The following is a 16,423-nucleotide window of genomic DNA, read 5'->3' as shown; positions in this document are numbered from 1 at the left end:
CAGATGTTACTCTTTGCTCCCCTAACTAGATGCATGGAAAAGGAGCTTTGTTGTGATTATATTGGCTTTCACCTGATTGGCTTTAAGCCCTGGTGCTCCAGTTAATTATACACATGTGAATATTATAATTAAAAGTAATGGGGGAATAGATGAGGTTCTTCTAGTTTTAGGCAATCCATCAGTCTGAATAGCTCTGTCGCATCTGGAGGCACAAAGTTACAAAGTTATTAGGAGCTATCTTCAGTGTGGTAAACTCACAAAGTCTGGTATTGTCAGTGTAGGACCCCTGCATGTATGTTCATGAGCTACTGGGACAGTGTGTGATTGCACAGGAGCTCCTAAGGCTTCTGAGAATGAGAAGGATGCTGAAGAATCTGCGGTGGACAAACACCTTATGTGTGTTATGTTTTTATTTGACTTTTTTTTTTTTTTTTTTTGCAATTCTACACCCAGGTCAAAAATAAATTAAAAAAAATACACTGTAAGTAAGTTATATTAAATATAAATGTATCTGTCCATTGATTAGTTATGTAACTACTTGGAAGGATGGATCTCACAGCACAAATACATTTCCAACCTATTTTATGAGTGTGTTGTATATTATTATACATAATGCATGTATCTGGTATGTTTATAAATGTCAGGAAATCAAAAGCAAAGTGAGACTACACGAGGGTTTGAACAAGTATGGTTCATTCATCATAATTATTTATTAATCAGAAAACAAACAGTAGCCCAATATCAGAGCTGTAACATGATATTGAATAGAAGCTGCCAACTTAGCTCTGCAGAGTAGGCAATCATAATGAAGCATTCATTTTAATTTGTAGATTCAAGCTGCTCTTTGCATTTTGTCCACTGGATGCCACAAAAGAGGACTGTGTTAGAAAGCTTTGAGTAACAACCCCTTTTTTAAATACGAGCTTCAATACTTCATAAAGCTTTATTTGGCCGTCGCTGGTTTCTGTCATGTGATTTAAAACAATGACAAAAAAATAAAACAGGAAGGGAGAACCCTAAGTACATGACAGCACAGACGCATGAAAGAACTTATCACAGGAGGATGAGACGGGAAACAGTGAAGGAATAAAATAAAGCAACATCAACAGTAACTGGAAATAAACACTCCAGACTGAAACACTGAGGAATAACACGGAGATGAAATAGAAACAATCAGCTAACTAATAATCACATAGAAAACATTTAATAATAAACACACAGTCCAGAAACTCAAAGAGCCAGGACCATGACAGTTTCAGCCTGCTGTATTTCCTGTGCTTGTTTCCATGGTGACAGCATGTTTGTCTCTCTGATTTCCAAAAGTGAACGTGTGTCAGCAGAAACCTGTGGCTCACAAACACGTCTGCATTTATCTGTATGAAAGCCAAAGAAGAGGCCACGCCCACAAAAACTGTGACAGAAGAGCCTAAAAACAGATGTTAGCCCACATCTGTGCTCAGACACAGCTGGGAGAATGACGTGTGGATAATAAAGTTTGATTGGCTGTCACATGATTCAAGCAGAAAAGCTTCTGAAACATTTTTCTTTTTCTCTGAGTCTTCTTTCTTCTTCCATCTCCAGCCAAGAGCTTCCCATCAGGCTGCACTCTCCACCTCACACTGACTCCATCTCCTTTCTTCTTCAGCTGCTCCTTCACCTGTCAGACAGCAGCCACAATGTTTGTTCTTTTCATTCAAAATCAGCAAATTCATATACATATAAACGGTGTGAGTGTAAAGGTGGACTGTGGGAACTTGCCCTTGTCAGCAGTTCTGCTTTCACAGCAGAGTCATTCAGATCCACAGGAGAGTCCTCCACATGTACTGTGAGCTTCACTACCTGCCTCTTTACTGCAGACACAGAAACAGAAGCTAAATGAAGCCACCATCATTTAAACCATCACTGCTGCTGCTGTGATTGCAGGCAGCAGTGAATGTTTAGCCCTCATTCTCCATATCACACAGGTCCAGACAATGTCCCACATTTTAATTTGATCTAGTTTAGAGAAATGAACAAGTCTCTCGCACAAAACGAGGCTGACAAAAAGACAAGCTCCTTTTTAGAATGCATTCTTAAAAACTTTATTAAAATTAATCGCAGCGTGTCTGACTTTGTTTGTGTAGATGTGTTTTTAGGCTTCCTCTCATCCTGAACAGTGTCTCACACAAACATGGTCTTTGTCCCACACTAACTTTTGGAGGTGTGTTTGGGGTTGTTATCATTTGGAATACTGCCCTTTGGCCCAGTTTCTGAAGGGAGGGGATCATGATCTGCTTCAGCTTCTTCGGTATGTCATATTACATATTGGCATTACCTCGATTAACTGTAGCCCCCCAGTGCCACCAGCACTCCCACCACCATGTTTGACTGTAGGTAAGACACACTTATCTTTTTCCTCACCTGGTTGCTGCCACACATTCTTGGCACCATCTGAACCAAATAAGTTTATCTTGATCTCATCAGACCACAGTTAATCCATGTCCTTAGTCTGCTTGTCTGCAGCAAACTGGTTGTGGGATTTGTTTCGCATTATCTTCACAAGAAGCTTCCTTCTGAGATAATAGCCAAGTGATGCAGTGTGTGGCATATGGTCTGAGCACCCCCCCCCCGTTGCACCTTGGCCCTGTAACATTATCACATGACACCAGGAAAGGAAAATGGCTAATTGGGCACAATTTGGACATTTTCACCTTGGGTTATACTGACTAGGGGTGGGTTTTAATTATCGATTTTCCGATACAAATCAATTCTAGCTTTAATAACGCGATATCGATTAATTACAATCCTGAATAGATTTTTAAATATTAATTTATTTTGCCCGAAATGCTAGAATCTCAGGTTAAACCTCACAAAATTTCGACAAATTTCATTGTGGCATTGCACTTTTCACTTAAAGTTGTGAAGATGTCACAAGGGGGAGAGAGCTATGGGTGCGATAGGCCGTTACAATGCTCCTGTAGCTCAAACAAGGAAAGGCCTGCAGACCAAACGCAGCTCATGACTCCTGGTCTGCTTTTCTGTTTAAAAACAGGATCCATAGAAGACCTGTAACATATGCTTTAAGTGTCTTTCATCTAGTATTTGTTATCTTAAATATACATCACCATGCAAAAGTCTTTTTTTGTTTGGTTTGTTAAGCCACCTAATTCTGACCTGCAAATAACTCAAGCATAAAATACCTTGATCTTGAACTCTCTGAGGGTTTACCTTATAAAAACTATATTTCCGTTTTGGAAATTTATTAAGTCTCTGCAGCTGTTTCCCATTACTCTCCAGAAAATGCAGACATTACAGGTGGCTCAAGACTTTTGCACAACACCGTGTGTCTAAAATTGCTTGCGATCCTTAAAGGAAAGACAATGAAGGCTCACCAGGTGTAGGGAGGCTGTAGCAGACAAACGGTAATCTTGTTTCACAGGACAAAGTCTTCCATTCTCCTGAACGAGTCAGAGCTGCACAGATCGTACTCATACCCCTAAACGGGTTCATCCCACTGGCCCAGTTTGAGAATGAGTACTTTGTGCCGTCAGACCAGTAAATGTGTGGCTCTCTGTGCAGGCCAATCCACACCCTTTTACTCTGAGCCTTTTCATGGACTTGTTGGTTCTCTCCGGTGTTCTTGACAGTGGCCAGGTCCAAAAAGTTCTCCCTGCAGTACCTCTGAGCATCGGACCAACTCATTTCTTTATCCACCAAATCAAACTCAGGGTTCATCCGTGATCCTGAAAGTTAAAATGTAGAAACGTTTTGCCTTGTTGCATGCTCAATCATCGAGATAAGGAAATCCAATAAGTTGATTGTATTCATCTGGACGTTTTCCGTGAGAGAAACGGTTCATCATCACCCAAAAGCCTTCTTCAGTCTCAGCTGACTGCAGCTTTCCTTAACCTTTTAAAAAGTACTTTTATGCAATGACTGAAACTAGCATGAAACCAAATGTAATGGCCTTTGATTGCTGGTCAATGGTCATGACAATTTGCATATTAATGATCATAAACTGACCTCAAAGCCCTTTGTTTATGCATTGGGTTCGTTTTTCCATTGTGCAAAGGTGTTTATAAGGTTTGGGAAACCCGCAGTCAGCTGATGATGATGATGATGAAACGTTTCTCCCACTGAAAACGCTACGTCTAGTTGAACATAATCCATTTTTTGGAATGGAATTTTTTCTTTGTAATGGTGCCCTGAAATCAAAGTTTAAAGTTTAAAATCAAATGTAGGTTTTTTTCTACCTCTGTAGCAAATAAACTGGAGCTTCTCTCTGCAGTTATAATCCCACCATTTTCCTTTTAAAGAGGACACACAGAACTGAACCCCAGAGTAAAAATCTGGTTCATATTCAGAAGTGTCCCAGTTCCTGTAGTCAGCTCCACTCCCTGTGAGCCCATCTGACCACCTCCAGCTGATCTGACTGTACAGACCGATCCAGAGCTCAGAGCTGCGAGCAGCAGGTGAAACTGTGCTGTTCAGCTGCGTCATTTCTTCAGTGTTCTTGATGGAGGCCAGGTCTGTGTGAGTCTGTGTGCAGTAGCTCTGAGCTTCAGTCCAAGTCTTTGCATCATCAACATAGTGGTACTGACGGGGACAGCATGTGGAGACAAACCAGCCTGAAAGGGAAAACGTTTGACTGGGTCAGTTTGTAGAGACACTCTGAGTCTATCTGAGACTCTGGACCTATCAGGGGCTGAGACTGATCTGAGTAATAAGGGCTGTTGTAGACGACAAACAGCTGGACTTACCTGAGAAGCAGCAGACACACAGCAGGATCCTCTCCATGATGCTGCTGCTCTGGATGCTCTGTGTCAGCAGATTCACTCACTGATCTCTGTTTGCTGCTTAGACTCATTTACACACATTCAAAGCTGCTTCATCACTTCACTGGAAATGCTGATGTATGCAAAACCTCACTCTGTGCTCTCCATGCACAGCTGTGAGCTCACATCTTATCTTCCACAGTAAAGTAAGATGCACAGCGCTGCTCGCTGTCTCCATCCAGCACACAGTGAGAGCATGAGGGAGTGAGCAGGTGTGGTCCTGGTACTCCTGTCATGTTGTTGATCAGAGTCCAGTGGACAAAGAGTTTGTGCAACAAGCCAAATATTTGATTTTGTGCTGCTTCATGAATCAAAATCACAGTAAGAATATTTAAACTAGTGACCTGATGCTGTCACATCACAGCCGCACAGCACTCTGACTCTTCCTCGTATCCACCGGGGCAACTCTGTGCTACCAACAACATGAAATGGTTGATAAACAGCAGCTCAGCTGGATAACGGTTTCTCTCGTCTAAGCTTCACATGGAGGTAAATGAACATGAAGCTTCATCTGTCAGTCTAACCAAATCTCATCATTTCCATTGCTGACCTCAGCGCTTTATCAGCTCTCTGTCCTTGAAGCAACACTTTCATTTGCTTCATCAAACACAGACATCGCCCATGTTTGAATGTTTTGCTGTTCAGCAGCTGAATGTCTTTATGAACTGTGAGTACTGAGATCCGTCCCACTCAGCCAGCCCAGTCTTCCATTTATGTCCTGGTTTACACAGATGTCTTTCGGGTGTTTCAGTGCTCTTTCCATGGAGACAGTTTGAAACAGGTGAGAGGAAGCAGAATCAAAGAGAAATACATGATCAGGGTGGATGCAGGACCAAAACGCAGGACTCTGAATGCAGAAACAGGAAGTTCAAACCAACAAGGAGGTTCATCAGAAGTTCACAGCAACAAAAAGCAAAGTACTTTGTATTATGCCACCACATCCATAAACTTTCTTCATGTGTTCATAGTGAGGCTGTCTCGGTCTGTGGGAGTGTCTGGAAATTTTCCAGCCTGAGTTGGTGTGGTCACGGGGTTCACCTCAGGGGCGGAGCTTTCGGTTCCGTACCTGTATGTCATCCACGATCAATCAGCAGAAGGATTCTTTAGGCCAGCACTGTCATCCACTTATTGCCAGTTTGGCCTACTACCTATGGCGGCAACTAGGCCTCCCTGGAGTTTAGCATTGTGCCTGTAGTCTGCGTGTGTAATTTAGTTTCTCTGTGCTTCACTTCAGTGTAATGTGAAGTGTTTGTGCATCGCGGTCACACATCTATCCAACCATCTTTTCCTGGATGAGTGTGTGTGTACAAATAGCTTGAGAGCTGCCTTTCAAATCAGGACTCGATGAGCAGAATCTAGCTACTCTGAGGGTCTTCCTTTGTCAGTCTCACGTGAGTCTTTGAGCCATATGCTCAGAAAAAGGATCAAACCCTCAAAAAGTGTTTTAAAGAGGTAAAATAGGCAAACAACAAAAAGGCACAAGTTTTATATTGAGCATGGGTTACTGCTAAAGAAATAGGTCTCAAGACCTTTAGAGCAGGAAGGTTGCATTCACCGGGATGAAGGTTGGAAGGTGGTACACCAAGTAGTCCTTCCTGAGGGATATTGTGGTGGCACATTGCAGCTTGAGCATGATCACCATCTGCTCAGGTCATTTAGGAATCACTAAAACCAATGTCAACATTCTTCAGCATTTTGGTCTGAAGGTCTGAAGAAAGATGTCGCCAGATTGTAAAACATGCAGGATTTTCCAGATTGTGGGTAAGACTGACCAGATGGTGCCACCTGTTCCCCTTAAACCCATCCCATTGCTGATGTAAATTCATTCATTAGTGTACATTTGACAAAGAATCTGAATTGACAAGTCTCACTTTTTATATGGCAGGAATCAATGTGTTATTTAATCAGGTGGCAATATGTCCTAGTGCAGTCAGACGGGAAAAGCCAGGGTCAAAGGTGAGGCACATCAAGCACATAATAATAATTTGGTGTTAATCTTAGATGAGTAGTTTTATGGACAAAAACCACCAGGACATCCAATGTCACCTTAGTGCTAATCAGGGGCGATTCTAGGATCGGAGCTTTGTGGGTGCTGAGCACCCAGAGAGCTGCCCAGCCAGGCAAGATAAACTTTACTCGTCACGATGAGACGTCTTCCCCGTCTCTGTCAGTCCCTGCATCCTTAAATGTCTCCAGTTGTCCCGAGTTCCCTGTGACTGTCTCCTTGGTGCGTTTAAATCCCTGTTCCTCCCTGTCCTCATCGTCTGTTGTCTTCATCTCTGTTATCAGTCATCATAATTTTACCATCTCTGTGCAAGTCTGCAAATTTCTTTATTAAATCATAAGATTCTTAAATTCATCAAGTCTGTCTGTGCCTGGGTCCTCGTCTCAAAACATGACATCACTGTTTTGTACATTTAAACACAATTAAATCCCCACATTTGTGAAAGAAAAGCAAAACACTTTTTTGAAAAGTCTGTAACAAAACCATCAAATCTGATAAAGGTTATTTAAATGCTGCTAAAGAAGAATGGATTGGAATAAAAAATACACATCCTAACCTTGATTACTGGAGGAGAATAATGAATGATGCTCACAGTGAGTAAAAAGTAAACTGAGTGCATTTTTTGGATACATAAAAAAACAATTTACAAATAAATGATTACAAAATATTTAAAAAACGAATATAAAAATGGAGGCAACTCTGCCTGTGGTAGAATGTATACAATGCATGAAAAAATCTTTACTGCAGAAACTAATTTTGTGTTGTAAGATTTATGAGTTTCATGCTTTCATAGTGGTGCTTGGGAGGGTTGACACTTTCTCAGGTGGTCCACACTGTAAAAGGTTTGAGAAACACTGATAAGTGTGTGTGTGCTTTTGGAAAGCATTTAAAGCTGCAGTACAGAATCTTTGAAACAAGATTAAAACATTTATAGAAACAGAACATCTGCTTCTCGTTACAGCTCCTCACTCCACCAGGGCTGTTTGGCTCTGATAGTGTGCAAATGTGATGCACGTACTGCGGCAGTCATACAGACAACTGGACGGTCCAAAAGTTAGCCTACGAATTACTGGCTGAGGTTTTAGTAGAGTTGTGGCTGAACCACATAAAAATATATCATTAATTTTAATCTCCCCAATCCATTATAATGTTATCAGAAATGTTTCAACCCAGTTTGTTTTGCAGATTCTGTACAGCAGCTTTAATATAGGGAGAGAACAACTTCCAGATTGTGTGAGTGAAATCAGGTTTTTTCTCTTTGTCAGTTTAACAGTTTGTGTTGTGCCCGTCACTGCTCCCTGTCTGTTTGCTTACCTGGTTCTTCCTGATCTTGTACTTTCTCCTCACGTTCCCTCTTTCCTCTCTCCCTCTTTGGACTGACAATCATACACAAATAGATTGTATTCAATTAGATGAAAAATTACATTAATATGAAAAAAATACTTTTAAGATCACTAACAAAAAGTCCTCTCTCAGTGTACTTTAGACCAAAAGGCAAATAACAAACCACATGAACATCTAATAAAAGATAAATATTGAAACATTGATCCAACATTATTCTTGATTGATGGATCATTTGATTTTACACTTTTACCTGAATGTTGCTCCTTTTTAAAAAAAAAAACAACAACTTCCTTATATCCATTATGAACCTGGATGTCTCTCTTTACACACACACACACACACACACACACACGCACACACGCACACACGCACACGCGCGCACACGCGCACACGCACACGCACACACGCGCGCACACGCACACACGCACACACACACACACACAGGAGTTATATGGTTAATGGGCATCCAGTCAGTATCCATTTCAAACAGGACAGTGGTAACAACAGCAGCTACGGACAATTTTAAATAGGCTGTATAAATTTCAATGTTAGCAACAGGACGGCCAAATGTCGCTGATTTTACTAGAGAGCAGGACGGATTGTAGGGTAGCAAACATCGTAGAAAAACACGTTTTCAACACTGCAGGTTCCCTGGTGTAATGTTTTTCAGCTTAAAAGAAACATGGTCTGATCCCAACCCAACTATTTAAAGAGTACCTGAAGGTTAAATGCAGATAATATGTCCTGTTTTAAGCCAGGCACTAACACCTCTGCTCCGCTGCATCTCAGCCACCATCCCTCTGGCAGACAGTGCTAGAGTCAGAGTAGGGGAGAGGCGAGCTGGAAAAAAACATTTTGGGAGGGGGGAGTATCTATACTTTTGTTGTTAAAATGTTACATCTCAACCAATGTTCCCTCTAATTTTTCATGCGTCTGAGTGAACACGCAAACTCCCTGAGCGGTCCCTTGGACCACTGCGACATCAGACGTGTGCACTGTGGTCACGCCAGCATCGAATCCATCCAAGTTATATAGTTTATTAAAAATAAAACCAAATTACAGCATTTACATTTATGTTAGACTACCTTTAATTAACTGCTTTAGCCCACTTACAATGAAAATGTTAAAAAAATCTAGTCATTGACCTTGTAGTATGTTAAGACTATTGGAAGTAAAAATAACTTAAACTCCAATTTTGAAAACACAACTTTCTTTCTTTTCTTTTTCTTTTTTTATAAAGCTTTGACTGGTATTATGAGTCTGTGGTCTGGCAGAGAGTCTGTAACTCTGTCTGCAAAATACAGTAAATAAAGACCAATGCTGGACAATTAATTATATAGTTACTTCTTCAAAAAAGTTACTCAGTTATGCAAACAACAGGATTTATTGCAGCTATTTTTTTAAATGCAGCCAAGGCGTTTTTTAAAATAAACATTTCAAACTATTTACAGAACAATCAGCTGTTCTGCATCAAATCTGATGCCACACAAATTATTTGTGCCGCTCCAAAGAATAATTTCTGTCCACTATGAGATGAAGGAGAACAACAGCCTGATACCTGCAGGCCTGACAGCAGCAGATGTGTCACTGCTGTAACACCTGTAACACTCAGCAGTCGCCTCATTGTTCTGACACACACAACAAAACTATTGACTACACTACACACTAACTACACACTAACTACACACTAACTACACAAGATTTGCGCTAAACGTCTCAAATCTCTCACATCTCAAAACACCGCCGTCACTCCTAAAACTTCCCCCGTTTCTTAACAACTAGATGCATCGTTGCCATATCATTTTTTGATTGGTCGACATGGTACTTTTTTGCACGAAAATGAAAGTGGAAGCGGGGGGTTTTGTCTTTGCTCACAGGCTTTCGAGCTTTTTTTCTTATAAAACGCAGTTTTTACCGTTTCTTCCCGCAGTAAATATAAACAACGACAGTATTCAGGAAGAAAACCAAACATTGCAGATATTTTTATCACAACTCTGGTTTTACGTGGCCGATCAACACAATTTAAAAACTGGTATAAAGTCCACACTGTTTCCATCAGTTGTTCGTCTGTCCTGCTCACATCTCCAATGGTTGTACACGTTGTCATTAACGTGGCTTCACTCCACATCGGCCGCTTTGCTAAAACACCGGTGTCGGCACATAAGGACGCTGTCATAGCCTGTCAACCACGTTGATTAGCTGCGTATATACGAATGTGAATCGCATCATTGGCTGGACTATGGGATAAGGTGGCTTCGTTCTAATCCCATACGGCGGCAGCCAGTCACTCACTGACTAACACTGGAAAACAGAATTGTTAAAGTTTTAATTTGAATTTGAATTCAGGTACTAGCATTTTTCTTTTTTTTTTTGTGCGCAACGCAGATTTTCTGTGCACAGAGACCATGCCAGCAGTGCGCAATTGCGCACGTGCGTAGCTTCGAGGGAACATTGGTCTCAACTCAGTACTGTATGCTTTTTATATTTTTAGTAGTATGTCACACAAACAGCAAATATTGTCGAAAAAGTATAAAAAACAAGTAAGAAATGTTTGGGGGTGCTTTGATTCATTTTTGGGGGTGCTGAAGCACCCTCCAAATGGGTTAAAATCGCCCCTGCTTTGGGTATTCCCTGGCCCCATCTCTATATATAGGTGTAAAATTATTCTTTGTTTTCTTTTCCCCACAGATTAGGTGTGCTTTATACCTTTTAGTTTGTTTCTTTTGTGTTCCTTTTTCATATTTTTGTTTGCATGTACTATAAATTTGGAAAAGTACAAAATAAAAAGTTAAAAAAATAAAAAAAATAAATAGAAGTTTTGTCATGTGTTAGAACATTATATATATTGGAGTGTGTATAATGGTTCATGTGGTAACTGTTCTTAACGTGCACCCTGTTTTGAACTGGTTTTTATAGGAAATTACCCGACACTGCTAATTCTACAACTACTGCTACCAATAATACTCATGTTAATAAAAAGTAAAATATCAGTAAAACATACAGTAACAGCTCCAGTAATACAGAGTTCTGTCATGCTCATGAGTATCGGTGATTGGCTACTCTTCCTTTCAGGGTGGTGGCTGCCTCGGGGCGGTGTTTCTGGGGCTGGTACCTGTGAATCATTCTTTAGCTGTCCTGTTACCCTGACACAGAGAATAATGAGAAGTAAACTCGTGATGTCCACACAGTGAAGTTTCTGCTAAATGAAGTCATGCAGTGATCCTGCTGAGCTGCTCTCTTCTCTCACTTCTTCAGATTCTCTTGACATGCACCGAGGTTTTACACATGACACAAAGATATTTCATATTCTGAACAGACTTTATTGAAACAGTGACAATCATCAGAATACAGTGAGACAGAGCTAATCGAACAGATTGACTGTAGGATCAATGATCATTGTTGGAGTCAAATCATTTCAGCAAGGAAAGAAAAACAATCAAACTGGTTAAACAGGAACACCATAGACTCTTTGGTTTCTGCCCAGTGAGCATTCCCAGCTCTGTTACTAAAACGAACTGAAGGTCAGGTACAGTGTATTACCGTTGTTCCCACTGTTGAGGTTTTTTTGTCTAATGAAGACCCAGGGAATGCTGTACGCCTCCACAGCTGCTGTGTTGACGATCACAGAGACCGCCCGAATGGGATGACCGGAGCCTTTCTTGTACCACAGGTACACGTAACTTCCTCCTGCCCCCTTGCTTAGATCAGTAGTTACCCTTGTAAAGCCCATATAGGGAAACAACATCTTCTCTCTATCGTTAGTGGAGAGCTGCAGATCTGTGATGGCTCTTTGAGAGTTATTGGTCTGACGGTACCAGATGAAGACAAAGGATCCTCCTGCACCTCTGTTGGTATCTTCGTCCACTCTGATGTAGCCGTTCCGGAAGTAGTCAGCGTCTCCATCATAGTCAGCATTGGCAGCGATGTCACAGATGTAGGTTGGTCTCTCCCTCTCCACCCACAGGTAGATCCATTTTCCTCTAGCTTTCCGGTTCAGATCACAGGCCAGTCTCTCCCATCCAAGTGTGAACATCAGGGCTTCCACCCTTGCATCTATAGAGACATGAAGGTTCACAATGGGAACATCGTACTCTGAGTTACCTCTGTAGTACCACAGGTAGATGTTGTCTCCGCTCGTTCCGGCATTGAGGTTCTTGTCAATCTTCTGGTAACCTGCAGTGATCAGACCCCTGCTCATGCCACCATTGAATGTAAGCTGAATCCTGGTGATTGGTGAGCTGCTGCCTTTTTTGTACCAAAGGTAGATGTATTTTCCTTCAGCTCCTTTGTTCAGATCAACATCGATTTTGCTGAAACCTTGACTGCTAAGACACGCCTCTTCAGCTTCATCCAGAGACACCTGGAGCTCGGTGATGTACTTGCCCACTGTTTGTTGCTGCGTCAAAGTTAAAAGATTAATGAGTAAACAGAAAGATTTAAAAACTGTTTTAAAAGTTTGAAATCAGGAATGTGCATGGCAGCTGAAACTGCTGTAGCATTACTACTTTGTCTACATTTACAGTTTTTTCTGAGATATAATAAAATGACATGATTTTGCTACTAAACAGATCGTTAGTTGTTTTTTTTTAAAAAATGTGTAGCTAATTAAACTTGAATTGTTCTGAATGTTTTTGTATTTTATGCTAAAAAGTAAGTTTGACCCCACACGATGAAATAAATGTGTGAAAAACTGAAAAGCTGCAGAGAGCACATTTTCACACAGACTGGACACAAAAGAGAATATGAAGCGTTACCAGAGTGAAGGGAGGTCCGATCAGCAGCAGCAGATAAACCTTCAGCAGAGTCTTCATAGTCTCCATCTCTTCCTCCTTAAACCACAAACACATTAAGGTACCTGTAAGTTGAACTACTCATAAAGATTTTATGCTCTCTGCCTCCCCAAGAAACTTGCCTGGGAACGCACTGTACAACATGCTGGACCGAGAAATGACTTTTAATTGATTACCTCAAGATGGGTAAAGAAGGCTAATTTTTTGCCAAATTTAAAGGAACGTAAAGAGCAAACAGAGATGCTGTGTGAGCAGTTGTATACTTACGTGTGTATAGACAGCGTTTGGCTGGCTGAAAGCTGCTGATCGGTCTTTATACACACAACAGCATCAGTACAATTGTGAAATCATCTCTGACGTGCAGTTTCAGCCCTCCTCCTTTCCTGCTTCTCTGCATTCACATGATGATCAACTGAGCTAAACATGAATTAAAAAAAAATAATCTGTTGTATATTAATGAATAAAAACACATTTGAGCACTGTGTGGACTGTCGGTAGCTACATATGGATTAAATATATCAATGAAAAATGAAGGTGAAGTTTGATTTCTCAGAGATATTAATCTGAAATGTTTTTTTTGTTTGTTTGTTTTTTATCTGAATATCTGTAAAAAATACCAGTTTTCACTGCCAATGCTGACCATGAGGGAGATGCTCAGTACTTCTACTTCCAGCGCCGCTCCGAGCTGGCAGCCAGTATCAGCAGCTCCGACCTGACGGAGTCATTTTTTCTCTTTCTTTGTTGTTATTGTGTTTCTTGTTATTGTTTTTTTTTAATTGTGGACTGTACTACTCCACAATGGGTCTCAGAATTTTATGTATCAATCATGTTTTTTATCACATTTTTACGGCATCTGTGTCCGGAGAGCACATGGAGGTCTGACCTCCCATTATTTACAGCAGGGATCAGCTGTTAGGCCTCAGGGGCTCCACTGTTCTGCCTACCGCCGAGCGAGCCAACATCCCCCATGAGGAGCACACGTCTGACATCGTGCTCCATTACAGTAAATGGAGCGGTGCAGGAACCAGGTGAGGATGAGGATGGGAGCAGGGTGCTGCTGTTGTGGTGTTTATCTCCTTCAGCAGTGGCGCACTTAAGTTTCCTGTTTTCACAGTGCAGCCTCTTTGGTTTCGGATGTCTTGTATGCCCAACCACACCCCCCGTGTGTTGTTGCTGGACAGGTGGGACTCTATGCTACTTTTATGGTCCGTCTTAGCTTCTTTCAGATCAGGTCGAGCAGACCTGTACAGAACTCAGTCGCCCGACCTGAAGGCAGCATCCTGGGCTTTGAGAAGTGTGCGGATCTGGCTGGTCATCCAGGGTTTCTGGTTTGAGAATTACAATCATTATCAATAATTCAAAATAAATTTCATTATAATCCTTTGCCTTCAGTCCCACTAACTGATACAAATGCTCGTTCAAGCAAGGACACACAAGGTCGTTCAGGATCTAAATGTTTAAGTTTGAACAGAAAGCCCAGGACCAGCACAGAGGGACTCTGCTGCAGACACATGTACAGCTACACGTGTAAAGCGGGTGCTTATCACTGCCCTTGGTTCCTGCTGAAGGCCAAACTTAACAGACCAAAAGTTTAAACATCTGTGTGTCTGAAATAGTCCAGTTTTGGTGGTGCTGACGTTGATACACACTGAAGACTCTCCACATTGGAACTCTGTATTATAGCTCTGAACTCTATGCACCAGGCAATACGCAGACTGGGGGCCTGCATCCGCCTAGCTCAAGATCAATCCATGTCTGAATGTGAAAGAAGGCACTCCATCATACCTTAATAGATCATACCATACACAATTTATGGCAGGATATGCAATATAAAGTCTGCTGCTTGGTACAGCTATATCCATCACTATGTCTATCTTCCTCTGCTTGTCCAACACCACTATGTCCAGCTGGTTACCATCACCAGTTTGTCCTTCTGTATCTGGAAGTCTCACAGGATCCTAGCGCAATAATTCTGCCTGCTAGCATCTTGCACCCTGCTGTTATGTGCTGGATTGTCTCTGGGGCATCTTTACACAGCCTGCACCTGGGGTCTTGCCTGGTGTGATAGACCCCAGCCTCCTTGGATCTTGTGCTCAGAGCTTGTTCCTGTGCTGCCATGATTAGTGCCTCTGTGCTGTCTTTCACAGCTGCCACATTACTACTAAACCCATGAAGCAAGTTTAACCCGCCGATCGGAGCAGGCACGCTCTGTTTTGCGTAACTATTTTTAAATCCCAGTAGCACGGCAACCAAGTAAGCTAGCGCAAAAAATTTTTTTGCATATGAAACTGGAGGAGTTGTACTTACATCTTATGCCATCAGCTTGTCCTAGGTCACGGTTTCCTTCCACATAAAGCTTTGCAAAAACTGCATAAAAAGCACTTGCAGGAACAAAAACATAATATTCCAGAAACACGCTTTGCCGATCCGATCAGCTGTTTGTAACACTTCCTACGTTGGAATAGACGTCAGCGCGAACTTTTGCATTTCCGCCATTACCTGCCCGAAACCGGACGTCATTTTCGAGGAAATGTAGTCTTTTTTACCATCAGGGCCTCAGGGCCTATACTCGTCTTTTTAAAAGTTATCTTTGACTTTATGCCTTTCTGTGTCGTTTCTGGGATGCTTAGGACTCATATTGCACTGCTGGAAATAGTTTATTTTGATGCATATGCTGCTTTTTTGCAAATTTGCACTATAATATTTATTTTCGTTTTTCCTGCAGTGTATAAAAATTGGTGTATTTCAAAAATAAAACTATGAAGAAACTCAAAATAAATTTCCTGTGGTGGGAAACTATTTTGTGCAACTTTTTTGTATTTACAGTTTTGAGGGATAAGCCTCTTAAATTTCTCTAACTACAAATATATGTTAAAAAAGCAAAAACGATTTTCAATTTTTTTGTAGTTTATTGCACTTTTTTGCAATTTATGTAATTACTATGCACTTAATGAATGCATATTATTAAAATCTGGGCTATAATTGTTGTATTGCTGTATAGCAACTTGAAATGCTCCCAAAAATGGCTCCACAGCATGTAAAAATATAATATAAGCTCTGGCGGACTTGGTTCTATGGTAGGTCTTAAAGGGTTAAGCAAAAGGACTGGTTTTAAGATTTGTGTCTGATCAGTTTCTTAAGACTACATTGAGCCTCTATCTAGTTTGAACCCAGCACCTGCCCCACCAGTCCAGGTCAATTTGGATTCTTTTTAGGTTCCTGAAGGGAAAGTGACAAGTTTGGTATGAAGGAGGGAAAGTCTGATATTATTTTTAATGATTTGATTTGTATTCATGTTCCCCATCTTTAACTGGTATCAAACTGTTGCTTCCTGCAGTGGGAAGAGCCACGGACGATATTATCGGGAGTCGCAATTCCTCTCCAGGACTGTGCGTCGGGTCATGATGGTGAGCAGACCAAGGTTGCATTACTGCCCAGTAGTGATGTTCAAAACACCTTGACATGCACTG

The 16,423-nt window shown here is 41.3% G+C and overlaps 2 protein-coding genes across 2 annotated transcripts in view; one reads left to right on the top strand and one right to left on the bottom strand.

The window, feature by feature from the left end:
• Positions 1-16,423, top strand: part of LOC309698985 (uncharacterized protein) — a gene marked incomplete at its 5' end in the record, with an annotated part of 49,483 nt that overhangs the window by 10,156 nt on the left and 22,904 nt on the right. The gene's annotated exons all lie outside the window — the stretch shown is intronic.
• The window catches only part of LOC309703496 (uncharacterized protein), a 288,348-nt gene continuing 279,518 nt past the window's right edge, over positions 7,594-16,423 (bottom strand). The window contains exon 12 of the transcript XR_014275912.1: positions 7,594-7,633. The gene's annotated coding sequence lies outside the window, so the exon portion shown is untranslated. The remainder of the gene's footprint in view (positions 7,634-16,423) is intronic.

The sequence above is a fragment of the Aulonocara stuartgranti genome, assembly GCF_965226115.1.
Source record: "Aulonocara stuartgranti genome assembly, chromosome: 3".
In the NCBI taxonomy this organism is placed as follows: Eukaryota; Metazoa; Chordata; class Actinopteri; order Cichliformes; family Cichlidae; genus Aulonocara; species Aulonocara stuartgranti.
This window is presented reverse-complemented; position numbering and strand designations above follow the sequence as displayed.